The 14,567-nt window shown below is 53.1% G+C and overlaps 1 protein-coding gene across 2 annotated transcripts in view; it reads right to left on the bottom strand.

The window, feature by feature from the left end:
• CTIF (cap binding complex dependent translation initiation factor) overlaps nucleotides 1-14,567 on the bottom strand; it is a 304,284-nt gene that overhangs the window by 126,592 nt on the left and 163,125 nt on the right. The window lies entirely within an intron of this gene.

Here is a 14,567-nt window from a genome sequence, read left to right as displayed (position 1 = left end):
TCTCCTTCTCAGCTTCTTCCTTCTGCTCTCAGGCCTTCTTCCCCCTGCCCAGACCCTCAGACTCTTCCCCTCCAGTCTGCTTCCCCCCTCCTCCCCCCACCCTGCCCCATGCCTGGCTCTCTGGGGCCTGGGAGTTTCTGTAGGGTAGGGCTACATTCCAGAACTTTCTGTGAGGATAGAGATGTTCTCTGTCTGCCCTGTCCAGTGTGGTAACCATCATGTTGTAGCTAACCCTCATTGTCGTCGAAGCTACACGGTGCTATCGAGCACTTGAAACGTGACCAGTGCAACTGAAGAACTGAATTCTAGCTTTACTTCACTTCAACTTAAATAGCCACGATGGGTCCCGTGTTGACCAACACAACTGCCCACAAAAGGGGCATCTTATTACTCCATTCCAATGACTCCATCTGGAGCCAGAGCCTCCTGAAAGTGTTTCTAGTGATGCCTTTACAGCGGAGGGGGAAGAGCCTGTGGGCAGATTGGAAGGAAGAGATGAAAGAGGGTTGGTCCTCTTCTGCCATCACCACTGTGTACTCCCTCACTACCGGTCATCACTCCTGCCACGACATTTTCAGCTCCGAGGGACGTCGCTCCTCTGTCCACTATCCTGAACCCCTACAACACCTGGGCTGCTCTCCCAGGCCGGACAACCCACACCCAGACAGGCAGACAACCCCAGATCACCATTTACTCTGGAATGGGTGGAAAAGAAGCGCATGTCCCCCTACTTAGGGCTGATGTTCCACAATCCCATGGCAAAGAGTCTGAATAGTCTGAGGTCTGGGACCAGCTTCAGTTTTGCAAGGTCTTGAGCAAATCACGTGGCCCGAGTCTCACCTACATTACTCTTACAATGGGGACATTTGTCCTATCTGCTCCCCGGGCCTGCTGCAGGGATGCTATGAGAAAGGCGGTGTAAGACACCTTTATTTGTATTGCTAATATCGGTGTTCTTTTCTCTCCTATCCTACCCAAGGAAGCCTTCCCTGTCAGTGTCTGAGAGATTCAAGTATTTCAATATGCTTCCAATTAAAGCCCAATCTTTTATAATCATTGAGATTATAGAGTTTAAGGGAAAATAAGGACGTGTGACTAAGAGACAGAAAGAGAGAGAGAGTGTGTGTGACTGTGTGTATCTTGGAAAGTTCCCTTTGCCTGGAACTACCTACTGGACCCCTGGAGGACAGGGGTCCCAAAGCTCAGAAAAGAGCATCTTCTGGTCTAAAACCTTCCCCAGGGAGAGAGGTTCTCATTCATGCTCCACTGTAGAGAGGAGCCACGGGGAGGCAGGATATGAGTGTAGAGGGGAGGACAGGATAAGGAAGGCATTTTTGGAAAGATACGAAGTTGAGCCAGAAAAGGGAAAACAGCAAAAACCTCAATCCATTCAAACCTATTGTTGCGTTTTACTAGATCATTTACAATGGGAGGGAAAAAAAAAAGCAATGCCACAGGAAGAAACTAGAATCAGATAAAGATGGCCCCCAATGGTCCCCACCCGGTGGCATTCACACCCTGTGTAGTCCCTTCTGACACCATACAAGGGTTAGTCTACGGGACCAATAGAAGAGCAGAAGGAATGGTATGTCACTTCTGAGATTAGGTTACAAAAGACATGACAGCCTCTTTCTCTCTCTCTCCACTCATTCTATCATAAGCACCCTACAGAGAGGCCCACATTGCAAGGAAATGAAGCCTCCGGCCAACAGCCAGTGAGGAACTAAGGCCTGCCAACAACCACGTCAGTAAGCTTGGAAGTGGATCTTCCAGTCCCATCTGAATCAGGTCTTCAGATGATTACAATCCCTGCCAACAGGCTTGACCCGCAACCTCAAGACAGACTGTGAGCCAGAAGCACCCAGTTAAGCTGCTCCTGGGTTCCTGACCCTTGGAAACTCTGAGGTAAAAAGTATTTGCTGTTTGAAGGTCTAAGTTTTGGAGTAATTTGTTACACAGCAATAGATAACCAATACAAGCGTGCAGGCCAAGCTCCATTTCCGGCGCACTATCACTGGAAGCGATAACTGGCAGAGTCCCTAAAATAGTCTCCACACACACACACACAGCTATAAACACAGATGTGTGTATTCCCCACACACAGACAGGCAGTAAGTCTTCGTGTTTGGGAGCCCTTGATATTTTACCTGTGTTCAGAGCATCACTGCATTTCAACAGCAAAACAGTATTAAAAGGCAGATGTCCCACTTTGTAGATGAGAAACATGCCTCAGAGAGATGAATTCGTGCCTTGGAGGCTCCACATGAGACCCAAACCAAGTCTAGACAAGTCAGCACACCCAAGGGGCCACCTATACATTTGGCTGGAACCTGGGCTCTACAGTTCATGCTATGTGACTTCCAGAAAATGAACACAGAGGCAAAAAGAATGTTTGCTTAAAGTGGGATAGTTCTAGGCTTCTAGGAGCTAAAAATCCCACCCTCAAAAATTACAACCCACGTACCCTCCCTACCTACTCCTTACACCTCCTGGCTTTTCACCGTGCCCCAAGCTCTTAGCACGAGGTCACTCTCTTACTCTGGCTCATCAGTGAAGGCTCTGGGGAAAATGCAAAGTGATCTGCCCTGGGTTACCCATTAAGGTCGGATTGACTCCTGACACCCCAGTTCACAAGATGGGATGCAAGAGTGGTAAATGCGGGTACATGAGGAGCGCAGCTTGAGAGTAGTGGGGGTGGGGTAGATAAGGAGGCATAGACGGTTTCCCCCAGCTGTGGGCAGAGTGAGCACCACAGTGAAAATATAGACCTAGGGCTTTGGCCAGGAAAGGATGCCCAAGACAGAAATTGGATGGCTCCTTGGGAGGGCGCTGGCCCTTGCGGTCCCCGCCTAGAGGGGTCCCAGCCATCAGCTTCCCAACCCCACTCCTGACCGACAGTGTGCCAACCTTCTGATCGTCAGGGCAAAGTCAGAAACCTGTCCTCCGCCTGCCCCGCCCTGGTCCCTGCCCAGCCTGTCCAAGCCACGGCTGTGGCTCACGGTTCAGAGGCACCAGGTTTCCTGCTCAGGGTGACCGTCTGTTCTCTGACACACCGAGCCAGTCTGCTGTGGCCACTCGGGACCCTGGGCCAAACGTGCACACAGCCCCATAGAGTATATTTTTCTTCCTAAAAACCTTTCTCATCTTTGGGTCTACACATCTTTCCCAAGTTCAGTGTCAGTCCCCACAAACGGAAAGCCTGAAATTGGATCCTTTGTCCACAGAATCCTCCCCTTAAGCTGAAGAGAGGAGTCTGAAGGCAACTGAAGGGCAGCGTATTCCCGGGGGAGGGGTTAGCTGCGGTAACGCTGGCTGGTGATCACGTCACCCGGACGGCTCGCCCTCCCACGCACCGGTGAGTGTCCTGCACGCTCCCGCCCCATCCCCTGCCCCATCCTCGAATCCCTCAGCTGCTGCACCTGCTCCAGGTGAGCCAGGCAGGGAGAGCTCTTCCAGTCCATGCCGGGCCTGATGCATCCCAGCAACCACAGGCAAGGTCAGGGAAGAGGATCAAGGGAGGACGAAAAAGAGCTTGGATAGTGACAGGGGAGCGCAGTACGAGAGGGGCCAGTCAGGTGCAGACAGGTGAGCTTGGCCTGTTCAGGGAACCCAGAGCAGACTGGGGTCGGGAAGTGCAGTGAGCAAGGACAGTGAATTAGGAGGAGGTGGGACAGGGGCAGCGGGCAGGTCGGGGGGTGAGGCAGGACTGTCTTGGCGGGAGGGGAGGGCAGGGGGTGGGGGGTGGGCAGGTATGGCTGGTGCCGGTAGGGGGTTCCGAAGGTCTATTTGACCTCTGTTTAGTAATTCCTCCCGAATAATGCCTCCAAAAACCTTGCAGTGTTAAAGGGCTAGTGCCTATTAAGTTTTAAGCCCCCGATAAATTGCTGGTGAGTTTGCCTGTCTACCTACCAGCTGGAGCTCCAGAACTTGCCACTGATGTGGGCTTGTCTGTTCCTAGAGCTCGGGCTGTCTGTCCAGGCCAACTTGGCAAGACCCAGCAGCTCCATCCATTCTGCACTTTGAAAGGCCCTGAGACGCCTGCAGGTGCTGGGAGAGCTGGAGACAGTGACACAAGCTACCACCTCAGAGGTGCCCACTGGGCCCGCAGGGGACCCCTTGGTCTTAATTTCCTCCAGGGGGCTAAGCAGAGGCATCACCTCCGGGGATCCGCAGGCCTGTCTCCTTGAGTTATTTTAGTTCTGTTCGCTGATGTCTTGCCTAATTGAGTCCCTGCATCCCTTCTGGAAACCAGGGCCTCCTCAAAATACTCCAAACCATAATAGAGGCCACCCTGCCTTTCCCCAAAAACACACACATTGGAATAAATGGCTAAAATTAAATTACTGGGAAGACTCAGAAATAACTCGGAGCTCAGGGTAAATGCTGACCCAGGCAGGAAGGCTCCTTGGTATTTTTAAAAGCTGTGCTCCCGTCCCTGCTGGCGAGCCTTGGGGAGTGAAGGGCACCCTTGTGGCCTGGGCGGTCCTCCTGGGACTTGGGGGATGGCAGCTGGAGGAAGCTCTCCCACTCCAGACTGCCCTCCCGAGAGCTGCCCACTGTTCTGGAACTCACAGCACCCTTCCTCCAGCCTCTCACCAAGTGGGGCCCCGACAACCTGGGAAATCTCTGAGCTATTACAGGAATTTCCTAAATATGGCCACGCATGAATCATCCGGACCAGCGAAGGGATCTACGGGTGTGACTAACCTGGTGCAGGGGTGCAGAGGGCAGAGGGTGGGTCTTGTCTGAAATCTCACCATTTGTTCATTCCTTTGAATGAGGCACTAGTCCCTTCCTCAGTCCTTTTGAAAATGGAGGCCCCCATGCTGCCTTTATCGCCCCCAGCACAGAGTTAATCAGGGGCTTACTTGGGGGTGTAGGTAGGGATTGGCGAGGGACCCAGAAGAGGGAGGCCGAGCATGCCGAAGAGTGGACAGAGAGTTTTCCAGCAGAGAACGGGTTAGGGGCCCAGGCTCTGAGCCAGGCTGCTTGAGTTTGTAGTCTGGCTCAGCTACTTCCCAGCTCTGCGACTTTGGGGGAGTTACCCCCCTTCTCTGTGCAAATTACTTTCCTCATCTGTAAAATGGAAATAAAAAACAGCACCTCCTTCCAAGGGTTGTTGGGAAGATTGTACAAGCTGATATTTGCAAAGGGCTCAGTGTGTCCCGAACACGGTAAGCATCCTAGAAGTGCTTGCTAAATCACTGAGTCATTTACGGGCAGGACTCAGGGTGAGCCAGGCTTGCCCATGGGCCTAGCAAAAAGGGCCTGGAACCAACAGTACGCACAGCCCACCCTACGGGTAAGGTGGTCCCATGTGGGTAACCAGAATGCTGGGAGTACGGAGGCTCAGCCAGGCGTGGTTGGGTACCCAGCCCACAGTACAGACCGAGACCAGATTGGTCCCAAAAGATGTACACAGGATCAGCAGACATGGCCCAGCTTTCTGGAGCTTTCTGGAGAGGGTGAATGGGCTGGGATGAAGGTACAGGGGACCTAGTTATTTGCACTGAAAGCTCCAACTGGCCTCTGGAGTGTCTCTGTCTGTCTTTCCAGCCCACGGCTAAGGAATGGAATATTCCTGGGGAGGTTTCTCTGTCAACTTTAACCCCGCACTCACCCCAATACATTTGAAAGTATTAGCTCCAAAAGTGTAAGGGAATTGCCTTGGGCCAGACAAGGATGGAAACCCAGACTCCATAACTGCTGGCCCAATCTTCTTTCTTTCCCTGCACACGGCCCAAGATGGAGGGGTCCCAGGAGCAAACGTCAGGAAGGAGGGGACCCATGCTTCTGTACTTAGAGCTGGGCTTGGGGCTGGGCCCTCTCATGTACCTACCATCACTCCTCACCTACTGGCATCCCTGAAGGGGGCATGTCAGTGTCGTTGGACACAATAAGAAGAATGAGCTTAGCAAGGGTCCTTATCACCTCAAGATCCCCTGGCTGGTGAGGGATGAACTGGTCCAGAACCCAAGTGAGGCTGGCCTAGGCCCTGGTACCCACCATGCTGGTTGCCCCTGGCAAAGGCTGTGTGGACTTGGCACCAGAGGCCCGGTCACTTGGGGCCCTCGGAGTTGCTTGTGCCCATATGCTCTAGCAGGGGAGAGAGGGTTGGGAATAACATTTGTGAGCCAACCTAAATGTCCAGCATTTCAGAAAGAGAGACCAAGACATCTGAGGAAGCGTAATTAAACCAACTCAGGTGGCTGGTTCCCGGCGTCCATTCTACTTCCTGTCCCAGGCACAGACCCGGAGGAGATGGCATTTAGCTCTCTACGGCCACTTTCCTAGTTAGCGCCCCTCCTGCTCTCCAAGCCACTAGGCATGCACACTTGCTTCCTCTTCTGTCAGCTCCCTTGCCCCCAGGTCTCCCTCCTTTGCCGTCTAGGGCTTAAGGGGTCTGGATGAACCCCAATAGCTGAAAAGAGGAGCATGGAGCAAGCACGAAGGAGCAGCTCTCAGCTTCCCAGCAGTGGGCACAGACTGGGAGGGCAGGCTGGCCCGGCACCAGGAGCTCTGCCGAAAGGCACAAGATGGCCATGCACGGATGTGGGCTTTCCCCGGGAGAGGGACCCCAGGGACTGGTTTACTTTCCCATGAAGTGTGATGCTGAGAGCACGTTCTGAGCACGGAGCACGTGTCAGGAAAGAGGGGCAGGAGAGGGTGAGTCGTCAGCCAGCCTTCAGGGCGCTCTAGGCACCCACGAGCGCCGGGTGAGGCGGGCATTGTCCAAAGGATGATCTGGACTTCACGGAGCGTACAAAGGCCAGGGTCTTCTCTAGGCATACCAAGGCCCTTCGTGTCAATCAAACACAGACCTGGACATCTGGCTTCAAGAAATGAGCTGCGGGCTTCCCTGGTAGCGCAGTGATTGAGAGTCCGCCTGCCGATGCAGGGGACGCGGGTTCGTGTCCCGGTCCGGGAAGATCCCACATGCCGCAGAGCGGCTGGGCCCGTGAGCCATGGCCGCTGAGCCTGCGCGTCCGGAGCCTGTGCTCCGCAACGGGAGAGGCCGCAACAGTGAGAGGCCCGTGTACCGCAAAGAAAAAAAAAAGAAATGAGCTGCTCTTCCTTCCAAGAGAGCTTGGGGGTGGGTGTGGGGGAGGAGGAGAAGGAGCCTAAAAATAATTCATATCTGACTCATTTTGCTTAGAATCTGACAGGGCTGCCTGCCAGGTAGGGGTTTGCCTGTCCCATTTTCTTATCTATCTTTAGCAGGGACTTAATGAGGGCAATTTCCTTGCTGTGATATAAAGACAAACCGCAGGCAATGGGAGTGTAATCTGTCTCACTGTTCCCTGGGCTCCTGATGACAGGATGACAATAATGGTCACTTCAGGGCTGAGCCGTCTGGAGGGCTTGGGGACGGTGTCATTCCAGTATAGGGCAAATGAAGCAGCGGTCCCCTCAGTGCGACCCAAGCCAGGCGACAACCGTGGAGGAAGTGTCTCCCGCTCCCTCCTTCTATCCCCCCATCTCTGCTACCGCCACTCGGACAAGATAAACTACTCAGCCTAAAACCCCATCACTCACAACATAGTCCTTTATCTTCAGCACCTCTCCCCCTGTTTCAAAGGGCAAGCACAGCCCAATTTCATTATTCACAGTAGTCACGCTCTATAGAACTGTATAACCACACTGCGTACTGAACCACTGCTCCCAGAAGAAAGACGGGGTTAGGTTCCTGCGAGCCTCCGGTCACATTTTCTCCAGTTGATCAAAGATAACCCCACTTTATGTGTGTTTTGGTTTACGGACACCTTATTTAACATATATTGTTGATTCATTAACATTGAGCCCACCGCCAACAGCACTATCAATCTGGCCAGAATGAAGCTCATCTAACACACGTATTTTCTCCATAAGGCACTTCACAGCCTCCCTGTACTTTGGAACATAGACAGCACTTCAGTGCTACGCTTAGGGGCCATTTTAAACTGCAAATTCACCCATGAAAAGCACATCAACGCAAAAAACACGGCACTAAATAGATCACGGAAAGACACTGCTTTACGATATGAGAGGTGGAGCAAGAAGACAGAGGTCTCCTGGTTCAACCTCAGCTGGGAACATGTGCGTCAGGTGACTCGAGTGTTTTCGCCGCTCTGGGAGTGTCCATGAATGACTGTGAAAGCACTGTATCGACTAAATCACACAAAACAAATCACTTTAATGAGAGGCAAATTTGCAAATATAGAATCCACGAGTAACGAGGACTGACCGTACTTCCCAAGGGGCTACCTTAACGACTCCTGTGAATGAGCGGATGGACGGATGGATCTGCGCTCTGAACTAGATGAATTTCTGATCAGTTCCTGGTGGGCAAGGTCTAGGGCTTAGTCATGTTCGTCGCTGAAGGAGTCCGTGACTGCAGGAGTGGTGTGAGGTGCTAAAGGGAATGGCAAGTTCCAGAAAGCAGCTGTGACTTCGAGGCAGGATTTTAACGTGGCGCTGGCATCCTCCAGGGTCCCTGCCCATGAGCTCAGCGTGAGGAGGAGGCGGGTAAGGCGAATTCTAGAAGGGAATGAGGGGTCTCCTGTAGCCAGTGATGGCCATCAAAGGCTGGGGTGGGGCTGTCAAGAGTGTGTCGAGGAGTGCGCTCAACAGGCATTCATGACAAGGCTAAAATTAAGTTTTTGTGTTTAGAGTGAGAAGGAAGAGGCAAGCATGAGTCTGCAGATGGGGAGGAGGATGTAAAATTAAGAGGGCCGCTGAGAGAAAGGTCTGCATTCTGTCAGAGAACATGTGTTGGACCGGGAAAGGTAGACCCCGCTACAGCATCCTCAGTACGTTGCCGAGGGCCTCGGAGGAAATCCTGGGAGAGAGACAGGCACTCTGAGTGCTCATCTTGCCCAAGGGATGGAACAATATGGTCCAGAAAAAGACAGCTTTGCACGTGAGGTCATAAATAGCCCCTGACCACTTCTGAGGAACAAAGTGCTAGAGACTGCAGCTATGTGTATACAGTTCCAATTTTTTTAAATCAGAAGAATATAGATATCATCTCTCCTAAGGAGACTGCCAAGCCAATGATCTGGAAGAAAAGATGTAACCACTGATAGCTAGCACACAGTCACACAGACCAAGTCAGGGCCAGACCAAATCTACGTCCTCGAAAGGGTTACTCTCCTGATACACTTGGGGAACCCTGCAAACACCAAGATTAAGGAGTGTTTACAGAGGCTTGCCCCATCACTCCATCCTGGGACCTGCCTTATCCATTAAAAAAAAAACTTAAAAAAATTTGAGATATAATTCACTTACCACAAAATCTACCCTTTTAAATCAAAAAATCCAGGGTTTTTTAGTATCTTCCCAAAATTGCATACCCATCACCATTAATTCCAGATGCCCTGTTCATTTTTATCAGTGACCTAGATGTTGTCACAGAAAGCTTGCAAAATCAAATCTGATGGCTGACTCTAACGCTGTCCCCAGGGAAAGAGCCTGGCACCCAGGGAGGGTTTGGGCACATGGTGGCAGAGGAGGAGATGGAGAAATGAGACTGTAAATTGGTTCTACGGTTAGAGGACAGCAAGCCACTGTCATGGTCGATCATAGGACAGAGGCAGCGAGAGCTGCTGGGGGCTCTGCTCACCCTGCAGCGTCCAGGCTGTGGCCCGACTGCACCATCTGGGGACCCAGGGAGGGGGTGGCACTCAGATGTGGGGACAGCTTGCTCTCCTGCCTCTCGCCCAGCAGAGCCATCTGATACTAGCTGGCGATGACTGTGCCATTCTTTCCTTCTTTTCAAATCTGCTTTGCACATGGAGTAAATTAACCATTCTGAGACTTCACTTAATGAAACAAATTAATTTGGAGAATGGCTATCCTGTCTCCCCAGCCGCACGGGCATTGTGCGATGGACCCCTAATGCTTCCATTAGCTGCCCCACTCTCACTGTTAGGAGGCCAGCTCTGGAGCCTGCGGGGTCTACTGGGACTTCTAACGTCTGGGCTGGGCCCCGTCAGGAGCCAGGAGCTCCGGCTTTTGCCTTCTCTTTAGTTCAGTTGCGGGTAGTGGCAGCAGTGAGCTCCACCCATCCGGCTCTGTTTCTAGGGAGTTTTGTGGGAGCGACATCCGGGGCGGTGGGAATCCCTGGTTCCCACATCTGTTTCACTGAGGCTTTCACAGTCTCACCCTAATGTACTCCCATCTCCCTTCCAAATCCCCCTCGTGACTCATGGCTAACTCAATGCCCATCTCCTTAGGAAGCATTCTGTAACCACTGTCGCTGGTTCCTCTCTTAGAACCTCCTCGCAGGAACACATGGATTCTACACAGTCATGCACCACATTCTGGTGGCTTCTGAGGCCAGCCGTGCAAGCTCTACCTCAGGCCCTTGAGACCAGGGACCACGCCTGGCACTTCTCTGCAGCATGGAATGTAGCACAGAGCACTGCCCCATCAATCCTAGTTGGAGGGTTAAAGAGTGCTTCACTGTGGTGTTCGCCGTGATGTGCCACCCAGGGCCCTGCTCAGAAATGACACACTCGCCCTTGGCTGCTGGATGTGCTGTGGCAGACAGCCCCCAGCGGTCAGCCCTACAGAAGTTGTCTCGGGCGGAGAGCTGCCGGCTCAAGGTCAAGGCACTCCCCATCTGATGACGAGAGCAGACATAGGGATACAAAGACCTGCCCCTTCTCTCCATCTTGGGACAACTCTAAAGAGCCACCCCAACTTCAGAACTTCCCGTAGAATCAGAACTCCCCACGCAGACCGCGCTGCAGCTCACCCCCTCCCTCTGCCCAGTCCTGCCCCCTCCCTCCACGTGACCCCAAGGGCGCTCCTTAGTAAGTGTCCTGCCCAATAATCTCCATCCCAGACTCTGCTTCCCAGGCAACACAGACCATGACCTTCATTCACGGCCTCAGATGTCCATCTCTTCAAATGGAAAAGGAGTGGAGGGAGTAGAGAAAATCGCTGCATCCCCCCAGAGGTGAGACCTCACTCAAGGTCGACACAGGCAGTGGGTCAGCGGCATGGCCGGACGCTGCCCTCCAGAGTTTGCCCCTCTGCCCTGCACCCTGAGGGTAAGGGGCTCAGGGCAGAAGACGAATCTCAGCGGACCCCCTTCCAGTCGGCAGGTCTCTGGCTTGGGTGGGGACAGAGCAACCGGAGGCATGTTGCTCTTTCAGGAATGCATGAAATACTCATTTAGTACATTCATATCATGAAATGCATAATTTTGTCTGAAATCAGCAAACATCCTCGATTAGTTTCGCGAAATAAACAAGTGGTTACCAGTTGTCCATGTTTTGAGACCATTTTAAAGGAGAAAACTTTTGAACTGTTCACAAGCTTAACCTTTTTTTTTCTTTTTGCAAAATGAGGAAAAGACGCCACAACTCAATTTTAGAAACAGAGGCCCTCGAAGCAGCGCCCAGAATGTGGGAGCAGAGTCTGCAGATGGCTGCCCTAGAGGGGCCCTCCTTCCCTGCCAGCCCCGACAGTGGGAGCAAAGCTTTAAAAGTTGATCCCTGAGAAGGAACAATTGACCCTGGGTGCCCTGCCCCTGGAGGTGATGCAAGGAAAGTTCCCTGGGCTCAAGCAAACCTGGCACTCGTGGGGATTTGGGACAATAGCCCCACCCCTGCACCCTGCCACCGCAGACATCTGCACTCCACCGTCACCTTACAGTGTTTTCTGAGCACCTCGGATCCCCCTGTGATCTTAGCTGGCGCTAAGGCCATTTCCCGGTGCCTTACAAGGATGAGCTTGGTTAAGCCTCCCAATTAATGAACCCATTTTACAGAAGAGGAAATCAAGTTTTCGAGGTATAGAGTAATTTGCCAAAATCATGGAGTTAATGAGTAGGAAAGGTGGCATTCACATCCGGCATCTAATTCCACGGCATATGCCTCAGACATCAGAGAATAAAAGCAGTAAGGGCACACTCAAGACCTCAGAGGCCACCAGGAACTAGGATATAATCTAGACTTCCATCAAGACTAGGGCTCTAGAGCCCAGTTTAGAAATTCCTGCTGCAGGCTGTGGGGTAGTACAGACCCCCAGGTTCAGCCACCTGCCGAGCTGGCGAGAGTTTGCAGCTATCAGACACCAGGCCACAGACCCCTGCAGGCCTTCCGGGAGAGCCTCAGAGACACCAGGGGGATGGAGCGGGCCACCTCCCTTCATGTGACACTGCAGCCACCCTCTTAATTATGCACCCACCAGCTCCCTGCTCTTGGCTTTTTCTAGGTCAAAGGTCCACCTGAGGCTGTGGAGTTGAAAAGGCTGAGAGCTGCAGTCAGCAGGGGCGAGTTCAGCTCTGCTACTTAGCTGAATGACGTTGGCTAGTGTCCCTGGCCTCAGCTATTCCATCTGTTAAAAGGGGAAACAGCACCTTTTCTCCCTTGCAGCAGAGGGGCATAGATCAGAGGCATGACACAGATAGACGCTGGCTGTGCCCTTGGCCACATCTGATTCTGGTCACCTCCCCCTCTGCCACCAGGGAATGCAAGCCTCACTACTGGGAAGGTTAACCTGCTGTCCAAAAGTGTTAACTATCAAGGTCAAATATAAAGGTTTGGGGCTCAGCAAGGCCGTGACTATCTGTCATCAGCTGGAAGGTTAGGGTCGACTGGATAATATTCTGTAGCCGTTCCTCAAATGCCAGAATCACACGCTCCACCAAGGAGGACTCGGGAGGCCCCTGGTGCTGGCTGCCTGCTTTCAGACAAAGAGGTCCTTAAAGTGTCCAGCTGCCTGCTCTTCTCCTGAAAGTCCCCATTGCCTGGGGACTCTGTGACGGCTGTGTTGGCCTGCACCATATTCCAGATTGTGAGTAAAGGTGGGGCCCCGACCGGCACACAGCACAGGCTCAACGTGTGTCTGCCACGCTGAATGGCAGAGTCCGAGCCCCTGATGGTCAAGATGTTTGTTGCTTGAGTCCGTCTTTGGTCCAGAGGAACACTCTCTCCTTTCATTTCAGATGATTTCCTGCAGTTCGGGTCCCGGGGAAGGTGGGCGGCCGCTCCTCAGCGCTCTGTATAAATCTTTCAAGAGTTTACTGGCATGAACGTTCTTTCCCTGCAGCCTCCTCTTCCCTGGCCCTGGCCCGTTAGCCTCTCCTCACAGGACATACTTTCCATCCCTTTAATCATCTTTATTGCCTTGCTTTGGACCCAGTCCCGGGTCCACATCCTTTGCGAGGTGTGCTGACCTAACTGGGCATTTGTTAACACAAGCGAGGCTCAGCGGAAGGCCGGCTTCCCGGTGCCTGCATGTCACGCTCCTTTTCCTACATTCCTGGGTCACGCCGCTGCTTTCCGGAGACCTGCACTGTCCAGGGGCTCCTGCTGAGTGAGGTGACCTGGCCCACAAGCGGAGGCGCGGCTGATCTGGACGCTGAGAGCAGCCTGCCCTCGCCTGGGCCCACAGGGGGACTTCTCCTACGGAAGCTCGGGGACCCCCTGCACCTCCACACACACTCTGGGGACCACAGGCCAGGGGAGGAGCGACAGCGAGGCTCTGCTCTTCCGGACACCTCCCCAGTCCCCTGTGAACCCCATGCCTCCTGTAGGGGGTGCTCCCTACTTCTCTCTGTGGGGAATTAGCGTCTGTGAAGCTGCGCAACAAGAAGGCGGCACACACAGCGCAGCGACTACACTCTGGGCAGGCCAGGAATAGGCTTGGTCCACCTCGCCCTGCTCAGTTTCCCCTTTTGACACCACTACGTAAAGTGCCTGGTGGTTTCTAAGCCCGGACCGCCTTCCTCCCCGATGGCTGTACACTCACTGTCCCCTGGGGCTATTCTGGTTCCACTAAATCCACCAGCTGATGACGTTCCGGGGGCCTGGTCCTCCATCCACCCTGAGTTGCAGCCACCACCCAACACGCCTCGTTCAGGGCCCGCGTGTGCAGGGAGGCATCAGGGACCCTGGGCAGCCCTAGTCTCCAGGAAGCTGCACAAGAAGAGGCGTTTCCAGTATTCTGAGGAAGCATGTTGACTGGGCTTTTTTTTTGCTCTCTGAGAACACGCTCTGTTCATTAAAGGTAAAACCACAAGCCATCACCTTTAACTAAGAAGAAATTCCCTGTAGAGGAGAACCTCATTTTAATTCTTCAGGCAGAAGCCTTCCTTCCTCCGTCCCTCCGTCCCTCCCTCCCTTCCTTCCCCGCTTCTCTCTCTTCCTCCCCGCTCCCTCTCTCATTTCCATCCAGAAATCATTTATGCACATGCTAACAAACAAACACTCTAACCCTGCTTTTGCACAAATGGCCACACACTAAAACACTGCTCTGCACCTGGACCCTTCCATTTGGAATATACACCTTGAAGACCTTTGCCTGTCAGACAACCTTTAAGGAAACAAAGGCTCAGCCTCCCAGACGCCCAACCTCAGTTGTTTGTTCCTATCCAGGGCTACCCCAGGCACTTTTTCTGGCCCCTTGCTGTCACCCAGCCCTCTGCTGGATGCCAGGGGAGATCCTGGTTTCTGCTTTAGTTTAAGTGAGCCCCAACCCCCCAGGCATTCGAGAGAAGCAGCACATACAGTTGCTGATCTGTGTGTCGCTGTCCCAGCAGAACCCAGCACGGGCCAGGGACGGCTCTCAGGACA

This window comes from Neophocaena asiaeorientalis, unplaced genomic scaffold (assembly GCF_003031525.2).
Source record: "Neophocaena asiaeorientalis asiaeorientalis breed wild unplaced genomic scaffold, Neophocaena_asiaeorientalis_V1.1 scaffold133, whole genome shotgun sequence".
Classification (NCBI taxonomy): domain Eukaryota; kingdom Metazoa; phylum Chordata; class Mammalia; order Artiodactyla; family Phocoenidae; genus Neophocaena; species Neophocaena asiaeorientalis.
Note: the sequence above shows the minus strand (reverse complement) of the source record. Positions and strands in the feature narration are given on the sequence as shown.